The following is a 12,854-nucleotide window of genomic DNA, read 5'->3' on the forward strand; positions in this document are numbered from 1 at the left end:
ATTTTTTTCTGAATATTTACTTTTGGAAAATTATTCCCTGGAATGTAATACACAACTCTTCAGAACATGTCATTGTTGTAAAATGCCCTATGCCTTTGTTTTCAGTACATTTTGTAGTGTAATGTAGTGAAATCCGAAATGCGAGAATAAACTGTTGGTGTGAACTGTGTTTGAAATACGTGTTGTAAAAGATATGATGCAAAATACCGCTGAAACAACATGAAGTAAGCATTTTAGAGTTTCAGAATGTTCTAAAGAATTGTTGAGAACTATATTTGGAAGATTTTCGCAAAAGGTTACTTGGTTCAACTCCCAATAGTTCAGCCGGTACTGACCAGAATTTCAGCAATTGTGTAAAATTTTCTATATTTTATAGATTTTGATGCCCTAGATGGATTTTTTCTTATGTGGTTTTTTCAAAGGTTAAGTTCTACTATTTTAGGGCTACAATATTGCTAAAGACAGCAAGACCAAATTCCTATTCGTTTCTGAGATAAAGGCCTGATAAATGCAAAAAAGTGTAGATTTAGCCCGGTTTAGATGAGGCCATAAAATCCGAACTGGATCTGACAGGACAAAACCCTACTTTGTAGTCTAAATATGTCCTTTCAAAAAATAGAATAGCAGCTAATCGTTTTTCGCGCCTTCTATCAAATCTATTTTTAAAATTTTTATTTTCACAAGCATTTCATTACCCACCATACCAATTCTATCGAAAATAATATCTTCTTCAAATGTTCCTTTAGAGTTTTGCGACATTTTTTAATATTAAAAAGACTCAAAAATATCGCGAATAAATTAAATTTATTTTTGCATTCTCGTGGTGAAAAGGCCAATGGTTGAAAGTATATTTGTTTCGCATATTTTGGCGAACTTTTGTAAAACTTTATGAAATGGTCTGCTGGGTACAAACAAACAACGCAAACAGCTGTTTTATAAATGCAGAAACTATCGTCTGTCAGGGTAAAAAGTTAATTCAAATTAAGGAATTTTTAATGCAAAGTAACTCTGCCGTCTGTCTAGGGTATAACTAAAAATGTCTGATAATGTACCTAATATGTCTTCATTCGGGCGGCACTTTTATATGGTGCCTATTTTTGAAGTAACCTGTGGTGGAGCAGCTTTGTGACAACTGGAAACCGCAAATGTCATCTAGTTCAGCTAAAAATTGTGGCTAAAACCTTAAAAACACGAAAAATCGGGAGTTACCGCCATATAGGGGTTATAACATGGACCTATGTTGACAGTTGCTGATGGAGAAGTTTTGTGAACACTGGTAATCTCAAATGTCAAATTACTGGAAGTTCGGTTAAATAATGTAGGACAATTTCTAGCTAGATCGGTTAAAAATTGTAGCTAAAGTCCTTAAAACACCAAAACTCGGTAGGTACCGTTATATGGGGGCTGTACCCAAACATGGACCTCTGTCGATAATTTTTGTTGAACATATGTGTTGACTCTAAAAACTTCAAATGTCAAATTACAGCTAGTTCGGTTAAAAATTGTAGGTAAAATTCTCAAAATACCGGAAATCGGGGGTACCGTTATATGGGTGTTATATCCAAACATGGACCTATGTTGAAAATTTTTTGGTGGATAGCTTCAAATGTCACATTGCAGCTAGTTCGTTTAAAAATTTTAGGTAAAATTCTCAAAATACCGAAAATCGGGAGGTACCGTTATAGAGGCTATACCAAAACATGGACCTATGTATGTCCATAATTTTTTGAATATAAATTTTGTGGTCACTAGAAACCCTAAACGTCAAATTGTAGCTAATTCGGTCTAAACATGTGACTAAAAACGTCAAAATACGGGTAATCGGGGGGTACCTTTATATGGGGGCTATAGCAAAACGTGGACCGATATAGCCCATCATCGAACTTGACCTGCCTGCAAACAAAAGACGCATTTTTCCATAATTTCAGCGACCTATCACCATTTTGTGAATGCTAGAGTGATTACCAAAGACGGACGGACATGCATAGATCGACTCAGAATTTCACTCTGATCAAGAATATATCGCTCATTTACTCAAAGAGTGGCATAACTCAAAAAATGCGTTTTTTGAGTTAGCAATTTCTATTTTTTCTACGACTTCTACTTTATTTTGTGTCAAATGTTCATGCTGATATCTCTAAAAATCGACGATTTACAGCTGATTTACTACAAGTTTCGCATAATTCAACACAAAAGTTTTTGGAGTTTATGAACCAATAAAACACTTCAAATCATGCTTGATCTTGCACAGAAATTTAACACTGGCTAGGTGTTTGCAAAATATAGTCCACGTAGTAATTTTGTTTTTTGTGTAATAATAATTTTAAGTTGGGAAGTCAAATTTCAATCGCCAACTTAAAAAGCATTTTTCACGAAACTCGATTTTTTTGAAATGTGTCACTCTTTGAGTAAATGAGTGATATATGTATGTATACTTTATAGGGTCGCAAATGAGTTTTTCAATGCGTTACAAACGGAAAAACAAACTTAATATACCCTCCATACTATGGTGGAGGGCATGGTAGAACAAAGAAGGTAAAGTACTACAACAAATACAACTCAACAACAACCACATAGAAATTTGTTTTTGTTTGTAACCTTCGTGTCACCGGTAACATGTAAACAAAACAAGGAAATGTCTATAAAATAAATTATTATAACACTATGCAACACTGAAAATGCAAACAACTTCTAGTATGAATTTTTTGAAAGTACATATTGAGACTACAAAAACCCTAGTAGGGTTTTGTCCTGCCAGATCCAGTTCGGATTTTATGGCCTCATCTAAACCGGGCTAAATCTACACTTTTTTGCATTTATCAGGCCTTTATCTCAGAAACGAATAGGAATTTGGTCTTGCTGTCTTTAGCAATATTGTAGCCCTAAACTAGTAGAGCTTATCTTTTGAAAAAACCACATAAGAAAAACTCTATCTAGGGCATCAAAATCTACACAGAAAAAAAAAATTGGAGCCATTTGATAAAGAGATTCAAAGATTCAACCAAAAATTTATCGATTTTCCGGCAATAAAAAGAATTGTCATATTGACAAAATTCGATAAAACTTTTTGATCACAAAGTAAAAATACATTTTGATAAAATAAAATTGTAATATTGATTAAAATATTTATCGATTTTTTTATTTTAAACTGATAAAACATTTCACATATTGACAAAAATATTTATCAAAATATTGCACATTTTGCTTGATAAAAACAAAATATTTTCTTAATTAAAAAAATTGTTGAATGCATTTTTTCCAATCAATAAAAAATATTCATATTTACAATTATTTTGTTGTTTTTTGTTAAATACAAACCCAAAACCCCAAAAAAATACATACACACATTTATAAATGTTCGTGGTTATTTATTTAATTGAAATGCCCAATATATTGGACATTTAATTTACTTGAAAGGCACCTTTACTTTAAGAAAACACACAAACATTGATTTATTGCTGCACTACCGATCCACACAGAACGACTGCTTTTAAGAGACTGCCAAAAATACCAAACTGACGGTTAAAAAATGTTAGCTTCGTTCCAGAAATCAAAAGTTTTTACACATTTAACACATTTTCCCCCAAAATGCGTTCCCGTACAACAAAAAAGTTGCAAAATGTTCACTTCTCTTTGAATAAAAATGGCGCTGAATAGCTTTCTCTTTAGAAACTTTTTACACGACAAATTTGGGCGAGCAAAAATGTGCAACATGTTTGCCGGCTTCTGATTGGCTGATACGCCGACATTGACATTTGATCTAGTTTTTTTGATGTTTCTGCCATTTTTCCGTTCCCGTACATTTTGGCAAAATGTGTATGTGGAACTCATTTTCGACAGTTTGCTCTTTTGACACTTTTATCATTAAAAAAGTACTGGAACGAAGCTGTTATCTGCCTTTCTTAACCACAAACAGAACAAAACATGAGAACTCGTATCGTTTTTTTCTTTCCCTCTTCGTTTGTTAGGTTCATAAAAATCAGCAACAAAAAACAGTAACAAACTTACATACAAGCCTTCACCCGAGCACAAATAAATAAACAAGCCTAATGCCACACAAACGCTCCATCCCTTCATGTCGCAAAAATTCCATGACCATGCTTTGAAATATACATAGCAACGATACTCACATCTCAAGAAAAAAACACAGCACATTGTTGTAGCGCTCTCGTTATGACCTAATATTGTTGTTGTTTTTAACTACAGAAATTTATTAATAACCATAAACAAATTTCAATAAATTATTTGTTTGAAATCGTTTATTGATCGCTTTCTAGTAACATTTTCATGTTTGATAACCATTTTCCCTATATATTCGTAATATTTTATCGCCATTCGACAAAAATATGGTAATAAAGCTTTTAATCAAAATTTTCAGGGTGGCTTTTTTTTCTGTGTATAAAATATAGAAATTTTGGTCAGTATCGGCTAAACTATTGGAATTTGAACCAAGTAACCTTTAGCAAAAATTTTCCAAATAAAGTTATCAACAATTCTTTTGAACATTCTGAAACCCTGAAAAGCTTACTTCACGTTGTTTCGGCTTTATTTTGCTTTTATCTTTTACTAGACGTTTACACCAGACAGTTTTTCTTCAAATACAACTCTGATTTACTAACACATACATATATTTGTCGTTTGTCTCCCAGCTGTCCATCATTTTTTTTCACAGACAGCCGTGTTAACTAATTTTTGACATTTTTGCAAAATTAAGTGAGATAGCAATTGAAATGTGTTGAAAACAAAAGAAAAGAACAAAAACAAAATGTGTGAACGGAAAACAAAAATAAATCGACGATTTTCATTCATAATTTTACAACTGTTTTTGCAGTTGTCTGGACGCCTACGTCACACAGGCATGTTTTGGGTTTTTGACAATCAATACATGAACTCAACTGTCCTGTCATTTGTAAACGCAGCGTTACAACACGTATTTCAAACACAGTTCACACCAATAGGTTATTCTCGCATTTCGGATTTCACTACATTATTGACAGTTTTATTAAATCGTCGTTGAAAATGTACTGACAACAACGGAATAGGGGAATTTTACAACAATGACATGTTCTGAAGAGTTGTGTATTACATTCCAGAGAATATTTTTCCAAAAGAAAATATTCAGAAAAAATTAAAGGTTTTGGAGATACGTTGCGAAATGTATAAAAATTGTGTCATTTTTTCTCCAAATATTTTATTCTTGTCCTTACCTACAAATTTGCTTCAGAGGTCAGAAGAAGATTCGCATGGTTTCAGAGATATAGCCATGCCATTTTTAACCATGTTTAGATGGTGCCATAAAATCCGAGCTGGATCTGACACAACAAAACCCAACTTGGGTTTCTTGTCATTTGGGTCTGTACTTTCAAAAAATCCTCAGTTCGAATAGTTTCCACAAGATCACCTTAAAAATGTTGCACAGTATAATTTAAAAAACTAATATTTTTCAGATTTGATTGAACATTTTGAAAAACATGAATGAAAATTCGTTACATTTTCAATTTGAATGTATCCATATCATTCTACTAAATGCATAATTTATTGCAGAAAGTAGAATTCTTGCAAAAATGTGCGGGGTCGCTAAAAATGCATTGAAAAAGGAGAAGCTGTTTCAATATTTTTGTTTTGAAATCAAATAAACACACGTTTATTAGGGCTTTTTTTTTCAAATTTAACAAAATATCACACATATTAATAAATGTTTTACCGCCTCTACCGGCACGTCGTTCCGACTTGGAGGAGGTTATATGTCATTGATATGAAGAAGTCTTTATGGGATAGTTTTTTTTTCGAATGATATATTCTTTTTCTAAAAAAATATATATACCCAATGTACATCGAAAATAAAAATAAATATATTAAATGTCGTTATGGAATTTGACACTAACGTTACAGCCCAGTTCAGTCAGCTGGGTATTGCTGTTACCTTTTATTGTTCTACCATGGGAGGAGGGTATAAAAATATAAAATGTTGTATGGAATTTGACACTAACATTACAGTCCAGTTCAATCAGCTGGGTATTGCTGTTACCTTATATCGTTCTACCATACTCAACTGTTCTAAAAATGCAACATTTGTATGTTTCTTAGCTTAGTTTTCGACTTCTATTGGCAGTAGAATAGCTAACAAAACAAAACTGATAATCATCGAGGTCTATTTCGTTTATATATAAATGTCTAGCTGAATAATTACTTTCCTAATCACTAAATTATACCTTAAATGTTGTATTTCTATCATTTTTAGCTAACAAAAAGTTTTTATTTGCCAGAAAATTGCCGTAAAAGTACGTTGACTGTCAGTTTTGTTGGACCGTGTGTACTATGCTTTAGTAAATTGATTTGGAAATAGTTACGCCCTGGGCGTGTGTGGTGAAAAATGTAGGACACATGTTTTCTTATGAGAACTACCGAAATACGTCGAGCGTATACTTTTTGTAAGTTGAACAAATTCAACTATGACAGAACGTTATTGTTTGTATGTGTGTGTGTTTTGTATTTTAAAAACAAAAGCCCAACAAAACATGAAATACAATTCATAACAAAGGAAAATGATTTATTTTACGAATGAAAACATTTAAATAAGTTTTGGTCGCGGATTTAGTGTTTTAAATGTGATTTTGCACTCAACGTATTTGGGTAATACGGGCGCTCAGAGAGCGTTGTTGTGGTAGGTTGGTGAAATATTTGTGTACGTCCCTTAGTTATTTAGTTAGCAGTGACATTTTATTTTCAATAATAACAATGTTGTTTTTGTAAATTTGTTAGTTGTTGTAATTCATGCATCTACCTTCTATAAATATGCCTTGCTTTATTGTAAATTGAATTTTCTTTAAAATGTAACAATTTTTATTAATAGGTATATCCTGTAAAAACGCTTGCTAGTGACATTTGGGACGATTTTCAACACGTACAATTGACAACATTCGTTTTTGCAACAACCTGCAAATCTCAGTTGACAAATCGGATTCGTCGGTATCGGTATCGTGTGAGAAAGATAAATCAACAGAAAATCCAAAAACTAATTTCAAATTAAACAACATTGTGACAAATCTATGAAAATTGAATAAAAACAATAAACAAAATGTTGTGATAATCGCGAAAGAAATTAAACAAATTTGTCGTTTAGAAATTCTGTACCGTGTGCGTGCAGTGCTGTTGTTGGTCGGTCGTCGGTAGTTTGGCTGGCAAATCGAGTCGCGACTATATTTTCTGTATATTTAGGTGAAAAAAATGTTCCTTTTATTTTATAAGTACTTTACCTTTTTGTTTTCTCTACATTATTTATTGTTTTTGTCTTGGATGCTGTTTTCGTTCCGTTGCAAAATGAATGCCTTTATCCTACTTGAAAATAGTTGCTATCCAAGTATTTTTGAAACCTTGAAAATACCAAAGTGCATCAATATTTTTCCTTGAAAAAAAGGATAACAAGAAGAACAAGCATTAGAAATGTAACAACAACTCACAGCAAAGTGTAATTTGCAAAAAATCAATGTTTGGGGGGTTCGTCGTTTTGTTTTTTTATTTACTCCAGTGGCAGGAGAATAACAAAAATCAGCTGTTGTTAAAAGAGGGAAGGAAATTGAAAGGAGAGGAACTGTAATTACAAACAATGTTGTCAACTTTATTATTCAATTTATAGTCATTTTTCAATTTAACTTGTTCAAAAATGTAAGGTCTAGCACAATGCATGGTAGAATAAGAAAAGGTAGCAGCAATACACAGCTGACTGAACTGGGTTGTAACGTTAGTGTCAAATTTCATATGACATTTTATACATTTATTTCTATTTCGATGTACATTGGGGACATATATTTTTTGAGAAAAAAATATATCATTCGGAAAAAAAACATTTCCCAGAAAGACTTCTTCATATCAATGATATGTAACCTCCTCCAAGTTCGAACGATAAGCCGCGCACTAAATCCCCGCTTGTAGAGGCGATACAACGTTTGTTAATGTGTGAGGTATTTTGTTAAAATTTAAAAAAATAAAGCCCTAATAAACATGTGCTTCTTTGATTTCTAAAACAAAACATTGAAACAGCTTCTCCTTTTTCTATGAATTTCCAGCGACCCCAAACTTTTCTGCAAGAATTCTACTTTCTGCGAGAATTTATGCATTTAGTGGAATGATGTGGAAACATGAAAATTGAAAATGTAACGAATTTTCATTCATGTTTTCCATAATATTCAACCAAATGTGAAAAATTATTAGTTTTTTAAATTCCAATAATTTATAGACATTTCCTTGTTTTGTTTACAAATACAACTGGCAGTAACGTTACAAACAAAAACACATTCCTTTGTGGTTGTTGTTCGAGTTGTATTTGTTATAGTAGTAACTTTACCTTATATTTGTTCTACCATGGTTGTCAACTTTATTCAATTCATTATATTCATTTTTCAATTTAACTTGTTCAAAAATGTCATGGTAAAATAATACAGGTAGCATTATCAGGTCAGCTGATGGTAACATAATGTGTCAATTGTATTGAATTGATGTCAAATTTTGACATCTTATGTTACCAACAATTGCCGATGCGGCTACCTGTGTATTTGTACCATGAAAAATGTAAGGTCTAGCACGTACAGTGAGTCACAGTCAAAAGTATCCACTTGAGTTTCTTACATTAACAATTTGATTGCTAATAGCTCATTTAGACTAGCCATAAATCCTCAACTGGATTTAATAAATCCAGTTCAAATCTCATAGCATTTAGATATACCTTTTGCAGGATTTAAATTTCAATCAGCTGATTTTTGTTCATATCACAATTACCAAGGTAGATGCATCATCCCATCCGATCGAATTTTAAACGTCAGAAAAAGTTGTTGTAAATTGAACTCGTCTCAAAAAACATAAGGCAAATTACTAATTTATTGTTTAGTATTAAAGATGTTAGCACATTATGCTTCTAATGCTAACTAATGAGCAAATAAGGAATTATTTTATCGTTTAAACTTTGCAAATATTTGTCTTGGTTGATTAAAATCATGTTTGTATATCAAATCAAATTTATTTTTTTCGTATTGTTTACAAATTTTGACATTTTAAATTATTTTTGTAATAGCTATTCACCGATGCATCTACCTTGTTTCCTGTCCCAGCTTGCAATTTTTTGTATTTTCTAGCAACATGTTGCAAAAAAACAGATTTGTATACGAGGATTTATGCCGGATTTAAAATAAATCCACCCAATACGAGGATTTATTTTTGTATGGGAAATCTGGTAGATTTTGATGGGATTTAGCAAATAAAACCTGATAATGCACTAAATCCGGCTAATGAAGTCATATCTAAATGACCTATAAGAGTTGATTAATGAAAGTGATTTTATTATTTTTTATATTTTTACATTATTGTATTAACTTAAAATTAATAAAACATTTATTTAAACTTTACAGTGAAAAGTTTTATTAAACAAAAAAGGATTTCTTGGGAACTTTTTACTTGGTATGATGTCTTTTTTTACCCTTTTCAGTTTTGATCCTTTTTGGCATAGATTTAATTAAACTTTCGGTGCAAGAAATCTGAATTTTTCCCCATACTTCTTCCATTCTCGAACAATGTGTGTTTTATATTCATTTTCCTGATAAAATTGGAATGTTGTCCCTAATCCAATTTTTTCAGCGCTACATTTCAAATTGTACCCTCTTATCCATAATTTATTTGATAAAGGCAAGTTTCCCTACATCCATCATCCATCTTTAGTCCATATTTTGTTGTATTCAAGTATTTGAATAACAACAAAATGTTTTACAGTGGCTATGAAATTGATTAGTTGCGGGCGGAGGGTAGGGAATACTATAGTTTCAGTTGTCACCAAACAACTTCATCAGTTCCCTTTATTCCCTACCCTCCGCCCGCAACTAATCAATTTCATATCCACTGTAAAACATTTTGTTGTTATTCAAATACTTGAATACAACAAAATATGGACTAAAGCTGAAATAAACACAAAGATGTAAAATTCTGCAGTCCAACAATAAAAAACGCTAACAACTAATTTTTGTTCGTTCATCTATATTCGTAATAATTTAGGCATCCATGGCTCAGCACCCAAATGACATACGGACCTAATTTTTCGTAGACGCGTTCCAAATATAATTAATTATTCCTTTTTTAAAAATCAGAGCTCTACATTTGCGCTAAGGCGAGTAAATCGATCCACAAAATTCGACAATTCGTGTGAGAAGAATTAAAATTTTTACAAAAACAGGAGGTAACTCCTAATTGTCTGAAACAGATTTCGTCTGAGTATACAAAAGCCACAATATTAGTGTCAGATTATAGATTTTGATATCCTAGAAAGCTTTTTAGTTGACCTTGTGCATAACACACCTTGCTGGGTGTCGATAAATTCACATTTTTCCTGGGATATCTCAGGAAGTTAATAGATTCCTCGGAATTCTTGGCTCAAATTACATACAGAAGACCTTGAATTGTGTTTTAATATGGTGTTATATAATCCTTGGACACCAATTGAGACAGAAATGTACAATTATCCGGTACTTTCCGACCTTATATTGACGGTAATGGTCAAAATACGAAAACTACGTTGTTCACAGTGAAATTTCATGCTTTTTGGTAGTGATTATATTTTGATGCTCTGGGAGCAGGTTTTTAACAGAATATTTCATATTTCTGATTCAATTGGTGTCCAAGGATTATATAACACCATATTAAAACACAATTCAAGGTCTTCTGTATGTAATTTGAGCCAAGAATTCCGAGGAATCTATTAACTTCCTGAGATATCCCAGGAAAAATGTGAATTTATCGACACCCAGGAAGGTGTGTTATGCACAAGGTCAACTAAAAAGCTTTCTAGGATATCAAAATCTATAATCTGACACTAATATTGTGGCTTTTATATACTCAAAAATACCTAAATCGGCAAGGATCCGCTTTAACGAGCTATACAAGAAGTTTGGCATTAAATAACGGCATTTAAACCCAATAACTATTTTTTTCTCTAAAATATATCTCGGACACCCAGACACATTCGCCAAAATAATAAAATGTATAAATTTTGCTGCTAATTCCATAAATTGTACGATAATACTCATATTTCCTTGGGGCGTATGTATACTTTTGTAAGTGTCATTTTTTGGTTTTTGTAAAATTTACCGTTATTTATATTATGGAATATACTTTTGTTGTATTAAATATTGTTTATTAGTGAGACGAAATAAACCTGTGTACTTGGAATTTCATAAATATCATTACTTTTTCTAAAACCCGAGATTTATGGGGCGTACGTATACTTATGTAAGACTGTGTATGTCGCAAAGGATCATTATTAGCATAGTTGGAGGTTAAATAGTTTATTTGTAGAAATTGATAATGGCGAGTTGGCCTGAAAGGAACGTTTAAATAAATTCTTTCCAAAATAAATTCTGATTTTATCCTCCCCTGAATGACATTTAGTAAAAATGTAGCATCGTGCGTCTACTTTTTAAAGTTGGTAATTTAATCAAATTTAAGCGAAATTTGTAAGATGGCAATGTCTGTGGGTTCCAACCTCGATTTCTAAGACAGAACATTAAAAATTGCTTTTGTACAGATTCAATAGAATTGGAGTGTATGGAATATGCTGGATCCCAAACTACTGATCCATATTCCAAAGGAGAACGAACAAATGAGATATATAGCTGTTTAGTAACATCTGGATCGGAAAATTCTTTGCTCCAACGTTTGATAAAGCCAAGGTTTTTATATGCTCTATTTGTAATTAATGAAATATTTTCCCTGAAGTCCAATCTACGATCCAAGAGGATACCAAGGTCATTGATACTATCGACAGATTCTAACATATTTTCGTTAAAGTAGAATGACATGATTTTACACTTTAGAATATTTAATTCCAATAGATTGATGTTGCACCATTGATAAAAACTGTCAAGATCATGCAGTAGTTTCAGTTGATCAGAAGGATGATTCAGGGAATAAAATATTTTTACATCATCCGCATACATTAGGACATTAGAATAGTGCATTATGTCTGGCAAATCGTGGATAAATAATGTAAACAATACTGGTCCAAGGTGACTACCTTGCGGTACACCAGAAGTTACATAAATTGTATTTGAAGTTGCACTACCAAATTTTACAACTTGTATTCGATCGATTAAGTATGACTTTGTCCAATTCAACAATAGACCACTGAAACCCATTCGATGTAACTTTTTTATCAATAAACCATGATTTACTTTGTCGAATGCCTTGCTGAAGTCTGTATACACACAATCAGTCTGACTCCTTTTTATAAAAGCAGCATTTACACGTGTAGCCAATTCTAACAAGAATGATTTTTTCGGAACCCATGTTGGTATTTTGATAGAACAGAGGATACTTGAAAACATAACAGTTCAGTGATAAGTTTTTCGAATAATTATACCCTCAGCATTTATGCTAACGAGGGTATATACACTTTCATACGGGCAAAATGTGCCTCATCGAAATAATGGTTTTAGACCCCAAGTATGTTTGGACGAAATGTGTTTCAGGCAATTTGGAGTCGATTGAGCAATGTCCGTCCGTCTGTCTGTCTGTCTGTCTGGCTGGCTGGAGCGCACGATAACCCTCGAACGGATGAACCGATTCGGTTCAAATTTTGGCTTTCGTAATATTTTGCCCAAACTTAGTTTAAGTTCGAAGATGAGCTATATCGGTCCACTTCTTCCGGTACCTCCCCCACAAAAGTTCGAAAATGTTCGGAAAATTTGTGCGCACGATAACTCTTGAAGGGAGTAACCGATTTGGTCCATACTTTGCCCATCGTGGAGCGTGTACCAGACTTAGATCAGGTTTTAATATGGACTCAATCGGTCCACACCGTCGGGTACCTCCCACAC

The 12,854-nt window shown here is 32.6% G+C and overlaps 2 protein-coding genes across 5 annotated transcripts in view; both read left to right on the forward strand.

The window, feature by feature from the left end:
* Window positions 1-12,854, forward strand: part of Miro (mitochondrial Rho GTPase) — a 637,534-nt gene that overhangs the window by 205,199 nt on the left and 419,481 nt on the right. The window lies entirely within an intron of this gene.
* atos (atos homolog atossa) overlaps window positions 6,911-12,854 on the forward strand; it is a 172,827-nt gene continuing 166,883 nt past the window's right edge. For 2 of the 4 annotated variants that reach the window (XM_073991125.1, XM_073991126.1), the window contains exon 1: window positions 6,946-7,218. The gene's annotated coding sequence lies outside the window, so the exon portion shown is untranslated. Of the gene's footprint in view, window positions 7,219-12,854 lie in introns of all 4 variants that reach the window. The other 2 variants (XM_073991128.1, XM_073991127.1) reach the window with 2 other exon arrangements.

This window comes from Musca autumnalis, unplaced genomic scaffold, assembly GCF_047663935.1.
Source record: "Musca autumnalis isolate F117 unplaced genomic scaffold, ASM4766393v1 scaffold_5, whole genome shotgun sequence".
Classification (NCBI taxonomy): Eukaryota; Metazoa; Arthropoda; class Insecta; order Diptera; family Muscidae; genus Musca; species Musca autumnalis.